This window comes from Ranitomeya imitator, chromosome 1 (assembly GCF_032444005.1).
Source record: "Ranitomeya imitator isolate aRanImi1 chromosome 1, aRanImi1.pri, whole genome shotgun sequence".
Classification (NCBI taxonomy): Eukaryota; Metazoa; Chordata; class Amphibia; order Anura; family Dendrobatidae; genus Ranitomeya; species Ranitomeya imitator.
The window spans coordinates 1,089,954,790-1,089,980,485 of record NC_091282.1 but is presented as its reverse complement, the minus strand read 5'-3'; positions in this window follow the sequence as shown (position 1 = coordinate 1,089,980,485).

Genomic DNA, 25,696 nt, shown 5'->3' with positions numbered 1-25,696 from the left:
GACTATGTACATGGCTCCTGCACATCAGGAAGATTGCCGTTTTCTGGTGTTGCATAACCTGCATGATGTTGTTGTACTGGGATTTCCATGGTTACAGGAACATAATCCGGTGCTGGATTGGAAAACTACAGTGGGGCAAAAAAGTATTTAGTCAGTCAGCAATAGTGCAAGTTCCACCACTTAAAAATATGAGAGGCGTCTGTAATTTACATCATAGGTAGACCTCAACTATGGGAGACAAACTGAAAAAAAAATCCAGAAAATCACATTGTCTGTTTTTTTATCATTTTTTTTGCATATTATGGTGGAAAATAAGTATTTGGTCAGAAACAAACAATCAAGATTTCTGGCTCTCACAGACCTGTAACTTCTTGTTTAAGAGTCTCCTCTTTCCTCCACTCATTACCTGTAGTAATGGCACCTGTTTAAACTTGTTATCAGTATAAAAAGACACCTGTGCACACCCTCAAACAGTCTGACTCCAAACTCCACTATGGTGAAGACCAAAGAGCTGTCAAAGGACACCAGAAACAAAATTGTAGCCCTGCACCAGGCTGGGAAGACTGAATCTGCAATAGCCAACCAGCTTGGAGTGAAGAAATCAACAGTGGGAGCAATAATTAGAAAATGGAAGACATACAAGACCATTGATAATCTCCCTCGATCTGGGGCTCCACGCAAAATCCCACCCCGTGGGGTCAGAATGATCACAAGAACGGTGAGCAAAAATCCCAGAACCACGCGGGGGGACCTAGTGAATGAACTGCAGAGAGCTGGGACCAATGTAACAAGGCCTACCATAAGTAACACACTACGCCACCATGGACTCAGATCCTGCAGTGCCAGACGTGTCTCACTGCTTAAAGCCAGTACATGTCCGGGCCCGTCTGAAGTTTGCTAGAGAGCATTTGGATGATCCAGAGGAGTTTTGGGAGAATGTCCTATGGTCTGATGAAACCAAACTGGAACTGTTTGGTAGAAACACAACTTGTCGTGTTTGGAGGAAAAAGAATACTGAGTTGTATCCATCAAACACCATACCTACTGTAAAGCATGGTGGTGGAAACATCATGCTTTGGGGCTGTTTCTCTGCAAAGGGGCCAGGACGACTGATCCGGGTACATGAAAGAATGAATGGGGCCATGTATCGTGAGATTTTGAGTGCAAACCTCCTTCCATCAGCAAGGGCATTGAAGATGAAACGTGGCTGGGTCTTTCAACATGACAATGATCCAAAGCACACCGCCAGGGCAACGAAGGAGTGGCTTCGTAAGAAGCATTTCAAGGTCCTGGAGTGGCCTAGCCAGTCTCCAGATCTCAACCCTATAGAAAACCTTTGGAGGGAGTTGAAAGTCCGTGTTGCCAAGCGAAAAGCCAAAAACATCACTGCTCTAGGGGAGATCTGCATGGAGGAATGGGCCAACATACCAACAACAGTGTGTGGCAACCTTGTGGAGACTTACAGAAAACGTTTGACCTCTGTCATTGCCAACAAAGGATATATTACAAAGTATTGAGATGAAATTTTGTTTCTGACCAAATACTTATTTTCCACCATAATATGCAAATAAAATGTTAAAAAAACAGACAATGTGATTTTCTGGATTTTTTTTCTCAGTTTGTCTCCCATAGTTGAGGTCTACCTATGATGTAAATTACAGACGCCTCTCATCTTTTTAAGTGGTGGAACTTGCACTATTGCTGACTGACTAAATACTTTTTTGCCCCACTGTATGTCGGTGACTAGTTGGGGTTGTCGAGGAGTACATAGTGATGTTCCTTTGATGTCAATTTCCTCTTCCCCCTCTTCTGAGGTCCCTGAGTTTTTGTCGGATTTCCAGGATGTATTTGATGAGCCCAAGTCCAGTTCCCTTCCTCCGCACAGGGACTGTGATTGTGCTATTAACTTGATTCCTGGTTGTAAGTTCCCTAAGGGCCGACTTTTCAATCTGTCTGTGCCAGAGCATGCCGCCATGCGGAGCTATGTTAAGGAATCTTTGGAGAAAGGGCATATTCGGCCCTCTTCGTCACCATTGGGAACGGGTTTCTTTTTTGTTGCTAAGAAGGATGGCTCCTTGAGACCCTGTATTGATTATCGTCTTCTTAATAAGATCACGGTCAAATTCCAATACCCCTTGCCTTTGCTTACTGATTTGTTTGCTCAGATTAAGGGGGCTAGTTGGTTTACTATGATTGACCTCTGAGGGGCATATATTCTTGTTCGTATTAAACAGGGTGACGAATGGAAAACTGCATTTAATACGCCCGAAGGCCATTTTGAATACCTTGTGATGCCATTTGGGCTCTCTAATGCTCCATCTGTGTTTCAGTCTTTCATGCATGATATTTTCCGCAATTATCTTGATAAATTCATGGTCGTATATTTGGATGATATTTTGATTTTTTCCGATGATTGGGAGTCTCATGTGAAGCAGGTCAGGATGGTGTTCTAGATCCTTCGTGATAATGCTTTATTTGTGAAGGGGTCTAAGTGCCTATTTGGAGTTCAGAAGGTCTCTTTTTTGGGTTTTATTTTTTCTCCCTCGTCTATAGAAATGGATCCTGTTAAGGTCCAAGCTATTCATGACTGGATCCAACCCACATCTGTGAAGGGTCTTCAAAAATTTTGGGGTTTTGCTCATTTCTATCGCCGTTTCATTGCCAACTTTTCCAGGGTGGTTAAGCCCCTTACTGATTTGACGAAGAAAGGCGCTGATGTGACGAATTGGTCCTCTGAGGCTGTAGAGGCCTTTCAGGAGCTTAAATGCTGATTTACTTCTGCCCCTGTGTTGCGTCAACTGGATGTTTCTCTTCCTTTTCAGGTTGAGGTCGACGCTTCTGAAATTGGAGCAGGGGCCGTTTTGTCTCAGAGGGAGTCTGATGGTTCTTTGATGAAACCGTGTGCTTTTATTTCCAGAAAGTTTTCGCCTGCGGAACACAATTATGATGTTGGCAATCGGGAGTTGTTGGCTATGAAGTTGGCGTTTGAGGAGTGGCGACATTGGCTTGAGGGAGCTAAACACCGTGTTGTGGTCCTGACTGATCATAAGAATCTGATTTACCTCGAGTCGGCCAAGCGGCTGAATCCTAGACAGGCTCGATGGTCCCTGTTTTTCTCTCGTTTTGATTTTGTGGTCTCGTATCTTCCGGGATCTAAGAATGTTAAGGCTGATGCCCTCTCTAGGAGTTTTTCGCCTGATTCTCCTGGAGTCCTTGAGCCGGTTGGCATTCTTAAGGAAGGGGTGATTCTTTCTGCTATCTCCCCTGATTTGCGGTGGGTGCTTCAGGAATTTCAGGCTGATAGATGGACAAGTAAGGTAATTTCTGAGGTTCATTGTTCAGTGTTGGCTGGGCATCCTGGGATTTTTGGGATCAGAGATTTGGTTGCTAGGTCCTTTTGGTGGCCTTCCTTGTCGCGCGATGTGCGTGCTTTTGTGCAGTCCTGTGGGACTTGCGCCCGGGCCAAGCCTTGCTGTTCCCGCGCTAGTGGGTTGCTTTTGCCTTTGCCGGTCCCTGAGAGGCCCTGGACGCATATTTCCTTGGATTTTATTTCGGATCTTCCTGTTTCCCAGAAGATGTCTGTTATCTGGGTTGTTTGTGACCGGTTCTCTAAAATGGTCCATCTGGTACCTTTGCCTAAGTTGCCTTCCTCCTCAGATCTGGTTCCATTATTTTTTCAGCATGTGGTTCGTTTGCATGGCATTCCGGAGAATATTGTGTCTGACAGAGGTTCTCAGTTTGTCTCTAGATTTTGGCGGGCCTTTTGTGCTAGGATGGGCATTGATTTGTCTTTTACTTCGGCGTTTCATCCTCAGACTAATGGCCAAACTGAGCGAACTAATCAGACCTTGGAGACCTATTTGAGATGCTTTGTGTCTGCTGATCAGGATGATTGGGCGTCTTTCTTGCCGTTGGCCGAGTTTGCCCTTAATAATCGGGCTAGTTCGGCTACTTTGGTTCACCTTTCTTTTGTAATTTTGGTTTTCATCCTCGTTTTTCTTCTGGACAGGTTGAGCATTCTGATTGTCCTGGTGTTGATTCTGTGGTGGACAGGCTGCAGCAGATTTGGACTCATGTGGTGGACAATTTGACGTTGTCTCAGGAAAGGGCTCAACGTTTTGCCAACCGCCGTCGGTGTGTTGGTCCCCGGCTTCGTGTGGGGAATTTGGTTTGGTTGTCTTCTCGTCATGTTCCTATGAAGGTTTCTTCTCCTAAATTTAAGCCTCGGTTTATTGGTCCTTATAAAATTTCTGAAATTATTAATCCGGTGTCTTTTCGTTTGGCTCTTCCTGCCTCTTTTGCCATTCATAATGTTTTCCATAGATCTTTGTTGCGGAGATATGTGGTGCCCATTGTTCCCTCAGTTGACCCTCCTGCCCCGGTGTTGGTTGAGGGAGAGTTGGAACATGAGGTTGAGAAGATTTTGGATTCTCGTTTTTCGAGGTGGAGGCTTCAGTATCTTGTCAAGTGGAAGGGTTATGGCCAGGAGGATAATTCTTGGGTTGTTGCCTCCGATGTCCATGCCGCCGATTTGGTTCGTGCTTTTCACTTGGCTCATCCTGATCGGCCTAGGGGCTCTGGTGAGGGTTCGGTGACCCCTCTTCAAGGGGGGGGTACTGTTGTGAATTCCGCTCTTGGGCTCCCTCCGGTGGTTGTAAGTGGCACTTTTGTGAGCTCTGCTCTTGGGCTCCCTCTTGTGGTTTCTAGTGGTATGGCTGCTCCTTGGAGTTAGCTGTCATCAGCTGCCTCCACTTATCGTCTCTTCTGCTCGGCTATTTAAGTCTGGCTCTATCTTCAGACAGTGCCACTTGTAAATGGTTCCTGGTTGGATTCACATCTCTTTGGAGTTCCCTGTTATCCTGACCAGTTCAGCTAAGCTAAGTTTTTGCTTACCCTTTTCTGTCCATAGATTGTGGACTTATCCATTCTGTGCTTTCTATGTTTGTCCAGCTTATCAGTGTGAATTATTCTGTCTTGCTGGAAGCTCTGGGAGGCAGATTTGCCCTCCACACCTTTAGTCAGGTGTGGAGATTTTTTGTAAACTCTGCATGGATTTTTGTAGTGTTTTATACTGACCGCACAGTATTCCATCCTGTCCTATCTATTTAGTTAGACTGGCCTCCTGTGCTCATCCTGGTTTCATTCTGTGTATGTCTTTTCCCTCTCCACTCACAGTCATTATTTGTGGGGGGCTAATCTATCCTTTGGGGATTTTCTCTGAGGCAAGATAGCTTTCCTGCTTCTATCTTTAGGGGTAGTTAGCTCTTAGGCTGTGACGAGATGCCTAGGGAGAGTTAGGAGCATTCCACGGCTACTTCTAGTGTTGTGTTGAGCTTAGGGACTGCGGTCAGTACAGTTACCACTTCCTTCGGAGCTCGTTCCATGTTGCTCCTAGACCACCGTATCATAACAGTGTTGCCGTGAAGAAGATGTCAGGAAGCCGTGATCGCAGCCTGTAATTAGCATTACAATACAGGATTTGATCACTGCTCACTGACTACCTGTTCAGAGCACAGTAGGGAGATTGTCACACTGCTGTGCCCTGAACAGGATGCAGCATTTCGTGGGAGACGAGGGAAGGTAAGTGCAACTTTTTTTCCTATGCAGTGTATAGATAGAGGGCCATGTGTGCCAGGTTGGCTGGGGGCGAGAGGCATGTATGCCAGGCTGGCTGGGGGGAGGGAGGCCATGTATGCCAGGCTTGCTGGGGGGGTCATGTATGCCAGGCTTGCTGGGGGGGTCATGTATGCCAGGCTGGCTGGGGGAGGCCATGCATCCCAGGCTGAGTGGGGGGAAGGGAAGCCATGCTTCCCAGGCTGGCTGGGGGTAGGGAGGCCATGTATGCCAGGCTGGCTGATGGGGCCATGTATGCAGGGCTGGCTGGGGCAGGAAGTCATGTATCCCAGGCTGGCTGGGGGGGCATGTATGCCAGGATAAAGGGGTCATTATACTTTATTTTCCTTATACATTTTCCTCTGTGTGTGTGTGTGCATGTGCATATTTCTATGTGTGTGAGAGTGTATGTATGTGAGCGTGCATGTGTGTGAGCGTGCATGTGTATTTTCCTGTGTGTCAGCGTGCATGTGTATTTTTCTGTGTGAACATGCATGTATGTGTATTTTCCTGTGTGAGCGTCGGTGCGCGTACATGTGTGAGCATACATGTGTGTGAGTGTGCATGTATTTTCCTGTGTCTGAGCGAGCATGTGTATTTTCCTGTGTCTGAGCGTGCATGTGTATTTACGTGTGTGTGAGCATGCATGTGTATTTTTCTGTGTGCGTGAGTGTGCATTCCCCAGTTTATGATACAGTTAGCAGCACCAACAGAATCATTGCTGCTTGCCATCCTTGATCACCGTCTACGTGTCAGTTTAACTTTGCAGTCATCAACAAAATGGCTCCTCACTGTATATATCTCATCCTCTCTTATCCCTTAAACACCCAGAAGGGGAGGAGAGGAGTGACATCACACACATGTGAACAAATTCAGCCCATATTTACTGTAGTCGCAATGTGAGCTAGTTGTATATTAGGTTTTCGTGTCAAATTAGCTGCTCCCCCTAGTGTTTAAAAGTGGAAATACCAAACCTTTTTTAATTATTTTTCATATTTTACTAAATTATAAACAAATGATAATATTTTTTAACAAAATTTAAACATTAATTCTTTGCATTTTTTCAATTGCTGAAAACATTTTTTTATGGCACCTTCCCTTTAAGATTCCTGAGGAGGCGGATGGTCAAAAAACATCAAGTGACTGCAAAACAACTGAACCAAGAAGTTGTGGCAATAGACAACAAGATCACACTTTTTGCATACTAAATTCTGAAAGTCAACATGCCAGAACTTAAAAATGTACACGTCTCCTAACTCAAAAGCCAAGAAAAGCCATCTCCAATGTGCTCTACACTATATAAATAAGTCAGAGAGGTTCTTGGACTTTGTTTTGTGGAGTACTGAAAACAAACTGGAACTTTTTGAGTCTACAGATCAGTGATATGTCTGGAGGAGGAAGACTGAAGTATACACTGAAAAGAAAACTCTGCCTACAGTGAAACATGGTTGTGGCTATGTGGTGGTCTGGGGATGCTCTGCCTTCTCTGGCATTGAAATGAGCAGCATGTGGAAGGGAAAAATCAATCTAATCAACTATCTGAAAACTCTGAAAAAAATGCTCATGCCTTCTGTGAGGAAGCTATTAGACTTTCAAACAGGACAGTGATCTCAAGCATACCTCAAGGTACACCAAAATGTGGTTTTAAAATAATAATTTGAAGATTCTGGAATGTCCATCATAGTCTGCTGTCTTGATACCCATCGGAAACTGTCACAGCACTCACATGAGTTTGACAATTTTGGGGGGCCAAAAACCCGCTATCGATGAGCTGGATGATGCTGTTTTTCTTTTCTTGGGAAATCTTGGTCACGGCTGCTCCTCAATTCAAACCAGTGACCTTTTGCTTAAGAATCAACCTAATAACAGATGAGCGATTAGAGAATGTGAGAACAAGTGGTAATTTGTAGTATACAGGAAAAAAAAAGAATTTTTCTACCACCAGAAGCAAAAAATGTAACAATGCAAAGACATGACCAGAATCTGCAAAACTAGTCATTAGGGTTGAGCGAAACGGATCGGACAAATTGAAAAATCGCCGACTTTTAGCAAAGTCGGGTTTCGTGAAACCCGACCCGATCCTAGTGAGGTTGGTGATCAGCGTGCCAAAATCGCGTTTCGTATGATGTTTTCAGCACCATTTTTCATCCAGTGAAGGAGGACGCAGAGTGTGGGCAGCATGATGACATAGGTCTCGGTCCCCACCATCTTAGAGAAGGGCATGACAGTGATTGGCTTGCTTTCTGCGGCGTCACAGGGGCTATAAAGGGACGTGCACACCAACCGCCATCTTACTTCTGCCGATCTTAGCATAGGGAGAGGTTGCTGCATCAGAAGAAGGGATATAGTTAAGGAGGGAAGATTAACCCCCAAACCGCTTGTGCTGTAGCAATTTCCACTGTCCAACATCACCATTTGTTTGCAGGGACAGTGGAGTTTATATTTTTTTGTGTATCAGCTCTGTAGCTCATTGGGCTGCCTTATAAGGCTCCCTGATAGCTGCATTGCTGTTTGTACGCCGCTGTGAAAACCAACTGCTTTTTTAAAAGCAAAAATCCTGTTGTTCCTTTCTGCACAGCTATCTTGTTTATTTGTCCACACTTTTGTGTGCAGCAGTCCTTTTTATTGCTGCCATACTTTTCCTGTCCTGAGATCATTGTGGGGAGATTGAAATTGTACTACAGTCCTTGTATTTTTTTATATATCTTCCAGCCACGTTCTGCCACTTACATTGTGTAGTGTAATACACTGGGCCTGAGTTTTGGTGCAGTCTCCCCCCCAAAAAGGGAGATTTTACTAGGCACTAAGTGGATCTACGTCAGTTCTGTTTGTCGTATATCTTCCAGCCACGTTCTGCCACTTAAATTGTGTAGTGTAATACACTGGGACTCAGTTGTGGTGCAGTCTCCCCCCCCCCCCAAAAAAAAAGGAAGATTTTGATTGGCACTAAGTGGATCTACGTCAGTTCTGTTTGTTGTATATCTTCCAGCCACGTTCTGCCACTTACATTGTGTAGTGTGATACACTGGGCCTCAGTTTTTGTGCAGTCTCCCCCCCAAAAAAGGGAGAGTTAAATTGGCACTAAGTGGATCAATGTCAGTTCTGATAGTTTGTCGTATATCTTCCAGCCACGTTCTGCCACTTACATTGTGTAGTGTAATACACTGGGCCTCAGGTTTGGTGCAGTCTCCCCCCCAAAAAAGGGAGATTTTAATTGGCACTAAGTGGATCTACGTCTGTTCTGTTTGTCGTATATCTTCCAGCCACGTTCTGCCACCTAAATTGTGTAGTGTAATATACTGGGCCTCCGTTTTGATACAGTCTTCCCCCCCAAAAAGGGAGATTTTAATTGGCACTAAGTGGATCTACGTCTGTTCTGTTTGTCGTATATCTTACAGCCACGTTCTGCCACTTAAATTGTGTAGTGTAATACACTGGGACTCAGTTGTGGTGCAGTCTCCCCCCCAAAAAAGGGAGATTTTAATTGGCACTAAGTGGATCCACGTCAGTTCTGTTAGTTTATCGTATATCTTCCAGCCACAATCTGCCACTTACATTGTGTAGTGTAATTCACTGGGCCTGAATTTTGGTGCAGTCTCCCCCCAAAAAAGGAAGATTTTAATTGGAACTAAGTGGATCAACGTCTGATCTGTTTGTCCTATATCTCCCAGCCACGTTCTGCCACTTACATTGTGTAGTGTGATACACTGGGCCTCAGTTGTGGTGCAGTCTCACCCCCCAAAAAAGGGAGATTTAAATTGGCACTAAGTGGATCTACGTCAGTTCTGATAGTTTGTCGTATATCTTCCAGCCACGTTCTGCGACTTACATTGTGTAGTGTAATACACTGGGCCTGAGTTTTAGTGCAGTCTCCCCCCCCAAAAAAGGGAGATTTTAATTGGCACTAAGTGGATCTATGTCAGTTCTGTTTGTCGTATATCTTCCAGCCACGTTCTGCCAGTTACATTGTGTAGTGTAATACACCTGGACTCAGTTGTGGTGCAGTCTCCCCCCCAAAAAAAAGGGAGATTTAAATTGGCACTAAGTGGATCCACGTCAGTTCTGTTAGTTTATTGTATATCTTCCAGCCACGTTCTGCCACTTACATTGTGTAGTGTAATACACTGGCCCTGGGTTTTGGTGCAGTCTCCCCCCCAAAACAGGAAGATTTTAATTGGCACTAAGTGGATCTACGTCTGTTCTGTTTGTCGTATATCTTCCAGCCACGTTCTGCCATTTTCATTGTGTAGTGTAATACACTGGGCCTCAGTTTTGGTGCAGTCTCACCCCCAAAAAAGGGAGATTTTAATTGGCACTAAGTGGATCTACGTCAGTTCTGTTTGTCATATATCTTCCAGCCACGTTCTGCCACTTACATTGTGTAGTGTAATACACTGGGACTGAGTTTTGTTGCAGTCTCCCCCCCCCAAATAATGGAGATTTAAATTGGCACTAAGTGGATCTACGTCAGTTCTGTTACATTGTTGCACATCTTCCAGCCACGTTCTGCCACTTACATTGTGTAGTGTAACACACTGGGCCTGAGTTTTGGTGCAGTCTCCCCCCCCCCTAAAAAAGGGAGATTTAAAATGGCACTAAGTGGATCTAAGTCAGCTCTGAAAGTTTGTCGTATATCTTCCAGCCACATTCTGCCACTTACATTGTGTAGTGCAATACACTGGGCCTGAGTTTTGGTGCAGTCTCCCCCCCCCCCCCCCAAAAAAAAGGGAGATTTTAATTGGCACTAAGTGGATCTACGTCAGTTCTGTTTGTCGTATATCTTCCAGCCATGTTCTGCCACTTACATTGTGTAGTGTAATACACTGGGACTGAGTTTTGTTGCAGTCTCCCCCCCCCAAATAAAGGAGATTTAAATTGGCACTAAGTGGATCTACATCAGTTCTGTTACTTTGTTGCACATCTTCCAGCCACATTCTGCCACTTACATTGTGTTGTGTAATACACTGGGTCTGAGTTTTGATGCAATCTCCCTCCCAAAAAAGAGAGATTTAAATTGGCACTAAGTGGATCTATGTCAGTTCTGTTAGTTTATCGTACATCTTCCAGCCACATTCTGCCACTTATATTGTGTAGTGTAATACACTGGGCCTGAGTTTTAGTGCAGTCTCCCCCCCCCAAAAAAAAGGGAGATTTTAATTGGCAATAAGTGGATCTACGTCAGTTCTGTTTGTCGTATATCTTGCAGCCACGTTCTGCCACTTACATTGTGTTGTGTAATACACTGGGCCTGAGTTTTGGTGCAGTCTCCTCCCAAAAAAGGAAGATTTTAATTGGCACTAAGTGGATCTACGTCTGATCTGTTTGTCGTATATCTCCCAGCCACGTTCTGCCACTTACATTGTGTAGTGTGATACACTGGGCCTCAGTTTTGTTGCAGTCTCCCCGCTAAAAAAGGGAGAGTTAAATTGGCACTAAGTGGATCTTCATCAGTTCTGATAGTTTGTCGTATATCTTCCAGCCACGTTCTGCCACTTACATTGTGTAGTGTAATACATTGGGCCTGAGTTTTGGTGCAGTCTCTCCCCCCCAAAAAGGGAGATTTTAATTGGCACTAAGTGGATCTACATCAGTTCTGTTACTTTGTTGCACATCTTCCAGCCACATTCTGCCACTTACATTGTGTAGTGTAATACACTGGGTCTGAGTTTTGATGCAATCTCCCTCCCAAAAAAGAGAGATTTAAATTGGCACTAAGTGGATCTACGTCAGTTCTGTTAGTTTATCGTATATCTTGCAGCCACGTTCTGCCACTTATATTGTGTAGTGTAGTACACTGGGCCTGAGTTTTAGTGCAGTCTCCTCCCCCTAAAAAAAAGGGAGATTTTAATTGGCAATAAGTGGATCTACGTCAGTTCTGTTTGTCGTATATCTTCCAGCCACGTTCTGCCACTTAGATTGTGTAGTGTAATACACTGGGACTCAGTTGTGGTGCAGTCTCCCCCCCCAAAAAAGGGAGATTTAAATTGGCACTAAGTGGATCTACGTCAGTTCTGGTTGTCGTATATCTTGCAGCCACATTCTGCCACTTAAATTGTGTTGTGTAATACACTGGGCCTGAGTTTTGGTGCAGTCTCCCCCCAAAAAAGGAAGATTTTAATTGGCACTAAGTGGATCTACGTCTGATCTGTTTGTCGTATATCTCCCAGCCACGTTCTGCCACTTACATTGTGTAGTGTAATACACTGGGCCTCAGTTTTGTTGCAGTCTCCCCCCTAAAAAAGGGAGATTTAAATTGGCACTAAGTGGATCTACGTCAGTTCTGTTTGTCGTATATCTTCCAGCCACGTTCTGCCACTTACATTGTGTAGTGTAATACACTGGGACTGAGTTTTGTTGCAGTCTCCCCCCTCAAATAAAGGAGATTTAAATTGGCACTAAGTGGATCTACGTCAGTTCTGTTACTTTGTTGCACATCTTCCAGCCACGTTCTGCCACTTACATTGTGTAGTGTAATACACTGGGACTGAGTTTTGTTGCAGTCTCCCCCCCCAAATAAAGGAGATTTAAATTGGCACTAAGCGGATCTACATCAGTTCTGTTACTTTGTCGTATATCTTCCAGCCACATTCTGCCACTTACATTGTGTAGTGTAGTACACTGGGCCTGAGTTTTAGTGCAGTCTCCCCCCCCTAAAAAAAAGGGAGATTTTAATTGGCAATAAGTGGATCTACGTCAGTTCTGTTTGTCGTATATCTTCCAGCCACGTTCTGCCACTTACATTGTGTAGTGTGATACACTGGGACTCAGTTGTGGTGCAGTCTCCCCCCCCCAAAAAAGGGAGATTTAAATTGGCACTACGTGGATCTACGTCAGTTCTGGTTGTCGTATATCTTGCAGCCACATTCTGCCACTTAAATTGTGTTGTGTAATACACTGGGCCTGAGTTTTGGTGCAGTCTCCCCCCAAAAAAGGAAGATTTTAATTGGCACTAAGTGGATCTACGTCTGATCTGTTTGTCGTATATCTCCCAGCCACGTTCTGCCACTTACATTGTGTAGTGTGATACACTGGGCCTCAGTTTTGTTGCAGTCTCCCCCCTAAAAAAAGGAGAGTTACATTGGCACTAAGTGGATCTACATCAGTTCTGATAGTTTGTCGTATATCTTCCAGCCACGTTCTGCCACTTACATTGTGTAGTGTAATACACTGGGCCTGAGTTTTGGTGCAGTCTCTCCCCCCCAAAAAGGGAGATTTTAATTGGCACTAAGTGGATCTACGTCAGTTCTGTTTGTCGTATATCTTCCAGCCACGTTCTGCCACTTACATTGTGTAGTGTAATACACCTGGACTCAGTTGTGGTGCAGTCTCCCCCCCCCCAAAAAAGGGAGATTTTAATTGGCACTAAGTGGATCCACGTCAGTTCTGTTAGTTTATTGTATATCTTCCAGCCACGTTCTGCCACTTACATAGTGTAGTGTAATACACTGGGCCTGGGTTTTGGTGCCGTCTCCCTCCAAAAAAGGAAGATTTTAATTGGCACTAAGTGGATCTACGTCTGTTCTGTTTGTCATATATCTTCCAGCCACGTTCTGCCACTTTCATTGTGTAGTGTAATACACTGGGCCTCAGTTTTGGTGCAGTCTCCCCCCCAAAAAAGGGAGATTTTAATTGGCACTAAGTGGATCTACGTCAGTTCTGTTTGTCGTATATCTTCCAGCCACGTTCTGCCACTTACATTGTGTAGTGTAATACACTGGGACTGAGTTTTGTTGCAGTCTCCCCCCCAAATAAAGGAGATTTAAATTGGCACTAATTGGATATACGTCAGTTCTGTTACTTTGTTGCACATCTTCCAGCCACGTTCTGCCACTTACATTGTGTAGTGTAATACACTGGGCCTGAGTTTTGATGCAGTCTCCCTCCCAAAAAAGGGAGATGTAAATTGGCACTAAGTGGATCTACGTCAGTTCTGTTAGTTTGTCGTATATCTTCCAGCCACGTTCTGCCAATTACATTGTGCAGTGTAATACACTGGGCCTGAGTTTTAGTGCAGTCTCCCCCCCGCAAAAAAGGGAGATTTTATTTGGCACTAAGTGGATCTACGTCTGTTCTGTTAGTTTGTCGTATATCTTCCAGCCACGTTCTGCCACTTACATTGTGCAGTGTAATACACTGGGCCTGAGTTTTGGTGCAGTCTCCCCCCCCCCTAAAAAAGGGAGATTTAAATTGGCACTAAGTGGATCTACGTCAGTTCTGTTAGTTTATCGTATATCTTCCAGCCACGTTCTGCCACTTACATTGTGCAGTGTAATACACTGGGCCTGAGTTTTGGTGCAGTCTCCCCCCCCAAAAAGGGAGATTTTAATTGGCACTAAGTGGATCTACGTCTGTTCTGTTTGTCGTATATCTTCCAGCCACGTTCTGCCACTTACATTGTGTAGTGTAATACACTGGGACTCAGTTGTGGTGCAGTCTCCCCCCCCAAAAAAAGGGAGATTTTAATTGGCACTAAGTGGATCCACGTCAGTTCTGTTAGTTTATCGCATATCTTCCAGCCACGTTCTGCCACTTACATTGTGTAGTGTAATACACTGGGCCTGAGTTTTGGTGCAGTCTCCCCCCCAAAAAGGAAGATTTTAATTGGCACTAAGTGGATCTACGTCTGTTCTGTTTGTCGTATACCTTCCAGCCACGTTCTGCCACTTACATTGTGTAGTGTAATACACTGGGCCTCAGTTTTGGTGCAGTCCCCCCCCCCAAAAAAAAGGGAGATTTTAATTGGCACTAAGTGGATCTACGTCAGTTCTGATGCTTTGTCGTATAACTTCCAGCCACGTTCTGCCACTTACATTGTGTAGTGTAATACACTGGGCCTCAGTTTTGGTGCAGTCCCCCCCCAAAAAAAGGGAAATTTTAATTGGCACTAAGTGGTTCTACGTCAGTTCTGTTTGTCGTATATCTTCCAGCCACGTTCTGCCACTTTCATTGTGTAGTGTAATACACTGGGCCTCAGTTTTGGTGCAGTCCCCCCCCCCAAAAAAGAGAGAGTTAAATTGGCACTAAGTGGATCTACGTCAGTTCTGTTACTTTGTCGCGCATCTTCCAGCCACGTTCTGCCACTTACATTGTGTAGTGTAATACACTGGGCCTGAGTGTTGGTGCAGTCTCCCCCCCCCAAAAAAAAGGGAGATTTAAATTGGCACTAAGTGAATCTACGTCAGCTCTGATAGTTTGTCGTATATCTTCCAGCCACGTTCTGCCACTTACATTGTGTAGTGTAATACACTGGGCCTGAGTTTTGGTGCAGTCTTCCCCCCAAAAAAGGGAGATTTAAATTCTCAACAAGTTTATATACACCATCTACCTTCTTTTACAGTACCATATAACGGTTGTTATTTTGGTTAGATTTTTCCAAAAATGAGGAAGACTGGTGGAAGAAGCCATGGGCGGTCGTTGCCAGCTAGTACTGATGGTGGTGGTTGTGGTGGAGCATCTGGTGGTAGTGGGAAAAGCTAAATAGCACATAAGGCTCGAGGTATTTAGCCAGCATCATCATCTGGCTACACAATGCCTCGACGGCTCCCTTATCTGGGAGTAGGAAAACCGCTTTTAAAGCCAGAGCAGCAGGAAAAAGTTTTGGCTTTCCTTGCTGACTCAGCCTCTAGCTCTTTCGCCTCCTCTTCAGAAAGTTCCATATGTAAAAGCAGCGAGTCGTCAGTGGATGCTCCCAGTCAGGAACAAGTCACTTCCTTGTGTCCTTCACCCAAACCAAACGTGAAGGATGCGGCAGGCGACACTACAGTTTACTCCATGGAGCTCTTTACACATACCATCCCTTGGTTAGAGAGGGAAATTATTAGAAGCCCATTACAAGATGAATTGGACATGGAGTGCACAGATGCACAGCCACAGCTAGATTATTATGCTGTTCCATTGACTCATTCATTGATCCCTACATTGCCCTCGCAGTGTACAGAGCCAGAATCTGACCCTGATGAGACTATGGTGCCCCGTTGATAAATGACCCAGTTGTTGACCCAGATTGGCAGCCAATAGGGGAAGAGGGTGCCGCTGCCAGTAGCTCAGAAGCGGAGGAGGATGATCCGCAGCAGCCATCTACATCGCAACAGCTTTCATCTGGCAGGACCGTATCTGGCCAAAAATGTTTGTGAAAACCAAAAACAGTTTTAGGACAGCGTGGCCATCCGGTGAAAGTAGCACAGCGTGCAATGCCTGAAAAGGTATTCCATAGTGGGAAGAGTGCAGTGTGGGAATTTTTAACCAAGATCCGAATGATCAGTGCAAAGTTATCTGTAAGAAATGCTCAAAGACCTTTAGCAGAGGGAGGAATCTCCAAAACTTAAATACAGCGTGCATGTTTAGACATTTAAACAGCATGCACTTGCAAGCCTGGACTAACTACCAAACGTCCCATACCATTTGTGCACCTGCTCAGAATGAAGGTAGTCAGCAATGCTAAATTGCTTCCCTCACTGTAAGCGCACCGGTTAGGACACCACCAGCAGCAAATTTGGAGGTATCATCGCAGGGCCAAAGCAGTAAGGGAATCACAAGGTTCTTGGTAGGAAAAACTGTATGTAGGCCAACATCAAGAATACCATCACCAACCCTCTCTCAATCTGCCCTGTCCACCACCACCCGCGCTAGTTCCACCATATGCAGCTCTCCAGTCCAGCTCACCCTACAAGAGACTCTCGTTAGCAAAAGAAAGTACTCATCCTCTCATCCGCGTACACAGGGTTTCAATGCCCACATTGCTAGACTAATCTCTGTAGAGATGATGCCCTACCAGTTGGTTGACAGCAAAGCTTTCAAAGCCCTGATGACCTACGCAGTACCACGCTATGACCTACCCAGTCGACACTACTTTGCGAGAAAAGCCATCCCAGCCCTCCACCAGCATGTCAAAGACGGCATTGTCCATGCACTGAGACAATCAGTAAGTAGAAAGGTGCACCTCACAACAGATGCATGGACCAGTAGGCATGGCCAGGGACATTACGTGTCCATCACGGTGCACTATGTTAATGTGGTGGATGCAGGGTCCACAGGGGACAGCCAAAGTGGGACAGTTCTGCCTAGCCCACGGTCTAGGAAACAGTTGGCTGTAGGCGTTTGCCACCCCTCCTCCTCCTCCATAAGCAAAAGCTCATCCACAGAGCACAGTCGCACGACCACTCCATCCGCAGCTGCCAGTGTTGCACACGAGGTGTCCCATTATGGAACAGCTAGTGGTAAGCGTCAGCAGGCTGTGTTAGAAATGAACTGTTTGGGCGACAACAGACACACCGCGGAAGTACTGGCCGAGTACTTGCAGCAAGAAACTCAGTCATGGCTGGGCAGTGTACATCTTGAGGCAGGCAAGGTAGTCGGTGATAACGGAAGGAATTTTATGGCTGCCATAGCCCTTTCAGAACTGAAACACATACCTTGCCTGGCTCACACCTTGAACCTGGTGGTGCAGTGCTTCCTGAAAATTTATCCAGAGTTACCAGCCCTGCTCCTGAAGGTGCGAAGACTTTGCTCGCACATCCGCCGGTCGCCCGTACACTCCAGCCATATGCTGAACCATCAGCGGTCACTGACTCTTCCCCAGCACCGCCTAATAATCGACGTTGCAACAAGGTGGAACTCCACACTGCACATGAGTCAGAGGCTGTGCAAACAGAGGCGTGATGTAATTTATTTGTGGGAGGATACTCATACACAGGCAGGCAGTTGGATGGCAGACATGGAGTTTTCTGGTGTGCAGTGGTCGAAACTACAAGACCTCTATCAAGTCCTTCATTTGAGGAATGCACATGGCTGGTAAGTGCAAACGACACCATCATAAGCATGAGCATCCCACTAATGCATCTGCTGATGCAAAGTTTGACGCACATTAAGGAGCAGGCATCTGCAGCCAAGGAGGAGGGAAGCCTTGATGACAGTCAGCTATTGTCTGCTCAGGGAACTCTCCTGGACGAGGTGGTGGATGAAGAGGAGGAGGAGGATGATGGGGATGAATATTTATGGGAGGAGGATGTTTCTCAGGGGGCAATAGAAACTGGTGGCATTGCAAGGTCAGGTACAGGGCTTTTGCGGGAGACAATTGATGTTGATTTGCAAGAAAGTGCTCCTCAACCCAGCACAAGCAGTGAATTGACACCTGGAACATTGGCCCACATGGCTGACTATGCCTTGCATATCCTAAAAAGGGACCCCCGCATTATCAAAATGATGACCGATGACGATTACTGGTTGGCCTGCCTCCTGGATCCACGATATAAAGGAAAATTACAAAATATCATGCCATATGAGAACCTTGAGCAAATATTGGCTACCAAACGAGCAACTCTTGTAGACCATTTGGTTCAGGCATTCCGAGCACACAGCAGCGGTGATGGTTCTCACATGAGCTGTAGGGGGCAACACGGCAGAGGTGTTAGAGGTGCACAAATCCGAAGTGGCGTTGGACAGAGGGGTTTTATGACCAGGTTGTGGAGTGATTTCGCAATGACTGCAGACACGACAGGTACTGCTGCATCGATTCAAAGTGACAGGAGACAGTATTTGTCCAGTATGGTTACCAACTATTTTTCCTCCCTTATCGATGTTCTCCCTCACAGGTCATTCCCCTTTGATTACTGGGCATCTGTTGTTAATTCTGCTATTGGGCTCCCTCCGGTGGTTGTTGATGGTAATGCAGTTATTCCTGAGCAGCAGTCTTGGACAGGTGTTTCTGCTAATTGCAATTCTGACTGGGGTATTTAGCTGTGCAGGACTCATTAGTCCTTGCCAGTAGTCAATGTTCCTTTGGAAGTGTTGGTCCTCTGCCTGGCCTCTCCTGCTTGCTGCCAATTCAGCTAAGATAAGTGTTTGCTTCATTTTTTTAGACACACTGCTGTGTGTTTATTTTCTGTGCTTATCTTGTCTCTATTTTGTTCCTGCTAGACTGTGCCTGATGTTTTTCTCAGTCTAGTTGGACTCGCTGGAGTCGCAGATATACTCTCCACATCTTTAGTTAAATGGTGGAGTTTTTGTATTTTTCTGCTGTGGATATTTTGTAGTTTTTTTATGCTGACCGCATAGTATCCTGTACTTCCTTTCCTATCTAGGTAGAAGTGGCCTCCTTTGCTTATCCCTGTTTTCTGTCTGCGTATGTCTTTTCCTCTCCTACTCACAGTCATTATTTGTGGGGGGCTACCTATCCTTTGGGGATCTACTCTGAGGCAAGAGAGTTTTCCTATTTCCATCTTTAGGGATATTTAGTCCTTAGGCTGTGTCGAGGTGTTTAGGTCTGGTTAGGCACACCCCACGGCTACTTCTAGTTGCGGTGAAAGGATCAGGGTTTGCGGTCAGTAAAGTTACCACTGCTCCAGCAAAGGTCATTTCATGCTGCTCCAAGGCCACCTGATAATAACAGGCATCTAAAATAGACACCTGGCCTGAATTGGCAGAATATGCATTACAGGAGCTCGCTTGCCCAGTTGCTAGTGTGCTATCAGAAAGAGTCTTCAGTGCTGCTGGTTCAATACTGACCGAAAAAAGGACACGTCTGGCTACCAGAAATGTTAATGATCTAACCTTCATTAAAATGAACCAATCATGGATTTCAAATTATTTTGCCCCACATTCCCCTGCTGACACGTAGCTTGCCTGAAAAATGTCTTGCTTTTGGCCTCCTCTTACTGACTGCTCCAATTCCTCCATTTGCAGCTGCTGAATGTCCACATTAGGCCATTTTTATACCTTCCTAAATGGGCTAACTCCCCCCACAGAGCCGTGGTCACCACTTGGTGCAAGTACCCGTGCGAGTGCCGTTTGCCTGGACAGGTGGGTGTGCCCACTCTTGGGCGATGGCACTGGCACAGGGTCCCTCATAGTACAATGAAGTGTCTCTGATGGTGATGGTGCACAACGAACGTCAGACACACCATCGTAATATGAGGGGCCCTGTGCCATTACCGCCGCCCACGAGAGAGTGTTCCCTCCCAGCTCGAACAGTGCTCTACCACTTGCAAAACGTACCTCTCCCTGCTCCACCATTGTGTAGTTTGTGCTGTTAAATCCTTCAATGGCACTGCCAATGCAAATTTGTTGAAATGATAGATGATAGTAAAAATATACAGGGGCCCTGGCCTCCATTTAGACCAGTTAATAGTTTACGCCAACTACCCCTGTCTGCTACTCAGCAGAGGAACCCACCCCTGTACCTGGCTATGCCACCTGTTTATTTATGAACAATTTTTTGGCAGACATTTAGCCCAATTTATTATTTGGGCCTTCTAACTGTGTCAGCCACTCATTACAGTTGTCCTCCACTGAATACAGCAATGCCGCCTGTTTATGCCTGTTAACAATTTTGAACTGCATTTAGCCTACTTACTTATTTGGGCCTAGTAACTGTGTCAGCCACTCTTTACAGTTGTCCTCTGCTGAACAAAGCAATGCCGCCTTTTTAGTCCTGTTACCAATTTTGAACTGCATTTAGCCTACTTACTTTTTTGGGCCTAGTAACTGTCAGTCACTCTTTACAGTTGTTCTCCACTGAACAAAGCAATGCCACCTGTGTACTCCTGTTACCAATTTTCAACTGCATTTAGCCTACTTTTTCATTTTAGGCCTACTAAGTCTGTCTGCGCCACTCATTATAGTTGTCCTCCTCCACTGAACAAAGCAATGCCGCCTGTGTACTCCTGTTACCAATTTTGAACTGCATTTGGCCTACTTTTTTATTTTAGGCCTACTAAGTCTGTCTGCGCCACTCATTACAGTTGTCCTCCTCCACTGAACAAAGCAATGCCACCTGTGTACTCCTGTTACCAATTTTGAACTGCGTTTAGCCTACTTTTTTATTTTGGGCCTACTAAGTCTGTCTGCGCCAATCCTAACAGTTGTCCTCCTACTACCTGTGTCTGGCTGTCAGCCACTCATTACAGTTGTCCTCCTCCACTGAACAAAGCAAAGCCGCCTGTGTACTCCTATCCTGTTACCAATTTTGAACTGCATTTAGCCTACTTTTTATTTTGGGCCTACTAAGTCTGTCAGCGCCACGCAATACAGTTGTCCTCCACTGAACAAAGCAATGCCGCCTGTGTACTCCTGTTACCAATTTTGAACTGCATTTAGCCTACTTTTTTATTTTGGGCCTACTAAGTCTGTATGCACCAGTCCTTACAGTTGTCCTCCACTGAACAAAGCAATGCCGCCTGTGTACTCCTGTTACCAATTTTGAACTGCATTTAGCCTACTTTATTATTTTAGACCTACTAAGTCTGTCTGTGCCACTTATTACAGTTGTCCTCCACTGAGCAAAGCAATGCCGCCTGTGTACTCCTGTTACCAATTTTGAACTGCATTTAGCCTACTTTTTTATTTTGGGCCTACTAAGTCTGTCTGCGCCACTGCTTACAGTTGTCCTCCACTGAACAAAGCTATGCCGCTTGTGTACTCCTTATGCCAATTTTGAACTGCATTTAGCCTACTTTATCATTTGGGCCTGCTACCTGTGTCTGGCTGTCAGTCACTCATTACAGTTGTCCTCCTCCACTGAACAAAGCAATGCGCCTGTGTACTCCTATCCTGTTACCAATTTTGAACTGCATTTAGCCTACTTTTTTATTTTGGGTCTACTAAGTCTGTCAGCGCCACCCAATACAGTTGTCTTCCACTGAACAAAGCAATGCCGCCTGTGTACTCCTATCCTGTTACCAATTTTGAACTGCATTTAGCCTACTTTTTATTTTGGGCCTACTAAGTCGGTCAGCGCCACGCAATACAGTTGTCCTCCACTGAACAAAGCAATGCCGCCTGTGTACTCCTGTTGCCAATTTTGAACTGCATTTAGCCTACTTTTTTATTTTGAGCTTACTAAGTCTGTCTGCGCCATTCCTTACAGTTGTCCTCCACTGAACAAAGCAATGCCGCCTGTGTACTCCTGTTACCAATTTTGAACTGCATTTAGCCTACTTTTTTATTTTAGGCCTACTAAGTCTGTCTGTGCCACTCATTACAGTTGTCCTCCTCCAGTGAACAAAGCAATGCCGCCTGTGTATTTCTGTTACCAATTTTGAACTGCATTTAGCCTACTTTTTTATTTTAGGCCTACTAAGTCTGTCTGTGCCACTCATTACAGTTGTCCTCCTCCAGTGAACAAAGCAATGCCGCCTGTGTACTCCTGTTACCAATTTTGAACTGCATTTAGCCTACTTTTTTATTTTGGGCCTACTAAGTCTGTCTGCGCCACTGCTTACAGTTGTCCTCCACTTAACAAAGCTATGCCGCTTGTGTACTCCTGTTACCAATTTTGAACTGCATTTAGCCTACTTTATCATTTGGGCATACTACCTGTGTCTGGCTGTCAGTCACTAATTACAGTTGTCCTTCTCCACTGAACAAAGCAATGCGCCTGTGTACTCCTATCCTGTTACCAATTTTGAACTGCATTTAGCCTACTTTTTTATTTTGGGCCTACTAAGTCTGTTAGCGCCACGCAATACAGTTGTCGTCCACTGAGCAAAGCAATGCCGCCTGTGTAATCCTTTTACCAATTTTGAACTGCATTTAGCCTACTTTTTTATTTTGGGTCTACTAAGTGTTAGGAGTCGAGTTTCCTCTGCTGCACAGGGGGAATCTCGATCCGTGTCTGCTGCGGTCTCCCATTCTGCATCGGTCGCAGTGGAGCCTGCTCAGCGGAGATGACGGTCCCAGTGTCTTGCTGGGACTGATACTGTGCAAAGGGTTACTGCTGCCTCTCCTGGTTCTGCTATTGCACCCTGCACTGATCTGCGGTGATCAGGCTTTTCTGGGACTAAGTCCTGCTTTGCACACACTGAGCATGCCCAGGGCAAGATCTCACAGTGGAGATCTAGAGTCACATGCTCAGTACTGCAGCAACTTCCATTGGCCCTTCTTGGAAGGTCCTGTACGTGCTACAACTATTTAAGGCTCGCATGGCAGCACGGCGCTAGTATCTGTTAGGTCTCGAGTTCCCACTTCTGCACAGGGGGAATCTCGGGCCGTCTCCGCTGCGGTCTCCCATTCCTATCCAGCCGCAGTGGAGTCTGCTCAGCAGGGACGTCGGTCCCAGCGTCTTGCTCGGTCTCGCTCTGTACAGAGAGTTACTGCTGCTTCTTCAGCTCCTGCCATTAAAGTCAGTGCTGGTCAGCAGCGAGCGGACTTCTCTGGGACTAAGTCCTTATTTGCGCACACTGAGCATGCCCAGGGCAAGATCTCCCGTTGGAGATCGAGGGTCATGTGCTCAGGCTCTGCAGCGCATTCCATTGGTCCTCTTGGCAGGTCTTGGAAGGGCAAAGTTTCTGTGGCCACTTCCTGTCCTGCAACTATATAAACTGCGCATGACCGCACGGCCATGCGCTAGTGTACAATTATTATGTGTGTGTGTAGATGGATGTATGTCGATGGATGAAAGCTCCTAAGTATCCCTCCCTAGAGTTGTTGATTGCTCGCGGATGATGTTAGCTCTCTAGCGCCCGACTATCCATCTGTATGTTACACACATCACAGCGTCCTTTAGCTGTGCCTGCCAGTACGGCGCCGTGCGCTTGCCTTGCGCTTTCCATACCCAAGCCTGGGTGGTTAGTGGCGTCCGTCAGTGCGGCATCGCACGCACTCTTGTGCTCATATATTACTATAAGGTTCTTTTCACACCCAGTTGCGGTGTTGTGCCAGCAAGGGTCTAATCGGACTTCAATCCCTTTTGGGGTTAAGTTCGCTGACTACTTGCTCGCGCTCTATGTGCGGTACCGCGGTCCTGTGACTTAACAGGATCGCTTTCTTCATGTTGGGTGAGGTTTAACCCACGTGTTTATACTTTTAAGTACCGCCATATAGTCTGTCATTTACTAGCAGCGGGTTTCGCCTGCACGGTGGACCCCGGACTGCGAACGCATCTATATCATCTTTCCTGGTGCGTTCCGCCAGTCCTAACATTACACTAGCGCCAGGGTCTGGCTAGTGATGACAGACAAACAGCAATCTTTCCGGTATATCCAGCAGCTGGAGGGTAGGTTGGCGGCTCTCGAGAGCGCAACCTCAGCTGTGGATGTTACCGCAGTTGCTGTACAGGCTGCCAGCGTGGCTGCAGCAACTTTGTCCATTGCCACCCCTGTTCCGACATTTTCTCGCCTCCCGCTGCCAGAAAAATTTTCTGGTGATAGCAAATTTTGTATGGGATTTGTGAGTCAGTGCTCTATTCATCTTGAGCTCCTGGCTGCACGCTTCCCCACAGAGCGGGCTAAGGTGGGATTTATTGTATCTCTATTGTCGGACAGGGCGTTGGAATGGGCTACGCCGCTGTGGGAGCGTGGCGATCATGTGGTGCAGAGTGCTCCGCTGTTTTTAAGCACTCTGAAACAGGTCTTTTTAGGACCTCAAGTCACCCATGATACTGCGCTCCAACTGCTGGCATTAACTCAGGGTGAGTCCTTGGTCAGTCATTTTGCCGTCCGATTCCGCACTTTAGCATCTGAGCTGGAATGGTCGGATAAAGCTCTTATCCCCATATTTTGGAGGGGCTTGGCTGATCACGTAAAGGACGCTCTGGCCAATAGGGAGATTCCTGCCACACTGGAGGAGTTAATAACAGTCTCCACTCGAATTGATCTCCGTTTTAACGAGCGGAGGTTAGAGCGAGCCCAGTGTAGGCAGAGGTTTCGGCTGGCTCCTACTTTCGCCAAACCTCTGGAATCTCCGGTCCTGGTTCCTGAGTCACATGAGGCCAGAGAAGTGTCACAAGCGGGATCTAAGTTCCGGACCGCTTGTGCACTCAGGGTCTGTCATGTTTGCCAGCAGTCAGGACATCTAGCCACCAGATGTCCTCAGTGGTCGAGGAAACGTCAGCGTCTAGTGGTCGTAGGTGGAGGTACACTAGACACGGCGACGTTTGCCTTTAAATTGTCCTTTAAGGGGACAATTACTATAGGCTCATTCTCCCACTCGGTAGAGCTCTGCATGGATTCTTGGGCGGAGGGCAATTTTATGTCTTCTGCCTTCGCCCAACGTCACGCAATACCCCTGGTTATGCTAGCTCAACCTGTAACGGTACGAGTGGTGAATGGGTCGACACTGCCCTCACAGATAACACACCAGACCATCCCTTTTACTCTGTCCATGTCGCCATCTCATCAGGAGATTATTTCTCTGCTCGTCATTCCAGAGGGAATTGATGAGGTCCTGTTGGGAATACCTTGGCTACGGTACCACTCTCCTCATATCGAGTGGTCCTCAGGCAGAATTCTGGGATGGGGTGAATCTTGTGGGGGTAGGTGTCAGAGGGAGTGCGTTCAGGTTGCTACAACAGAGGTACCCGCAGATCTATCCTCTCTCCCCAAGCAGTATTGGTCTTATGCAGACGTGTTCTCCAAAAAGGCGGCGGAGACCCTTCCGCCCCATCGCCCCTATGATTGTCCTATTGACCTCTTGCCTGGTGCTGAGCCTCCCCGGGGTAGAGTCTATCCGCTATCTCTCCCGGAGACGGAGGCAATGTCACAGTACATCCAGGAAAATCTGGCAAGAGGGTTCATCAGGAAGTCAGTGTCACCTGCTGGGGCAGGATTCTTCTTCGTGCAGAAGAAGAATGGGGAATTGCGTCCATGCATAGACTACAGGGGTCTTAACGCCATCACCATTACGAATAAGTACCCTTTGCCTTTGATATCCGAGCTATTCGATAGGCTTCGGGGAGCAAGGGTATTTACTAAATTAGATCTGCGGGGTGCTTACAACCTGATTTGCATCCGTGAGGGGGACGAATGGAATACGGCGTTTAACACCAGGGATGGGCACTATGAATATCTGGTGATGCCCTTCGGGCTCTGTAATGCCCCAGCCGTTTTCCAAGACTTTGTGAACGATATCTTCCGGGATATGCTTTCCACCTCGGTCGTAGTCTATCTGGATGATATTCTCATCTACTCTCCAGATATTGACTCCCACCGGAGAGATGTTAGCAAAGTCTTCGACCTCCTACGGGCAAACTCCCTCTATGCCAAATTGGAGAAGTGTATGTTTGAGCAGGAGTTCTTACCTTTCCTAGGCTACATCATCTCAGCTCAGGGATTGGCTATGGATCCTGCCAAACTACAGGCTGTGATGGACT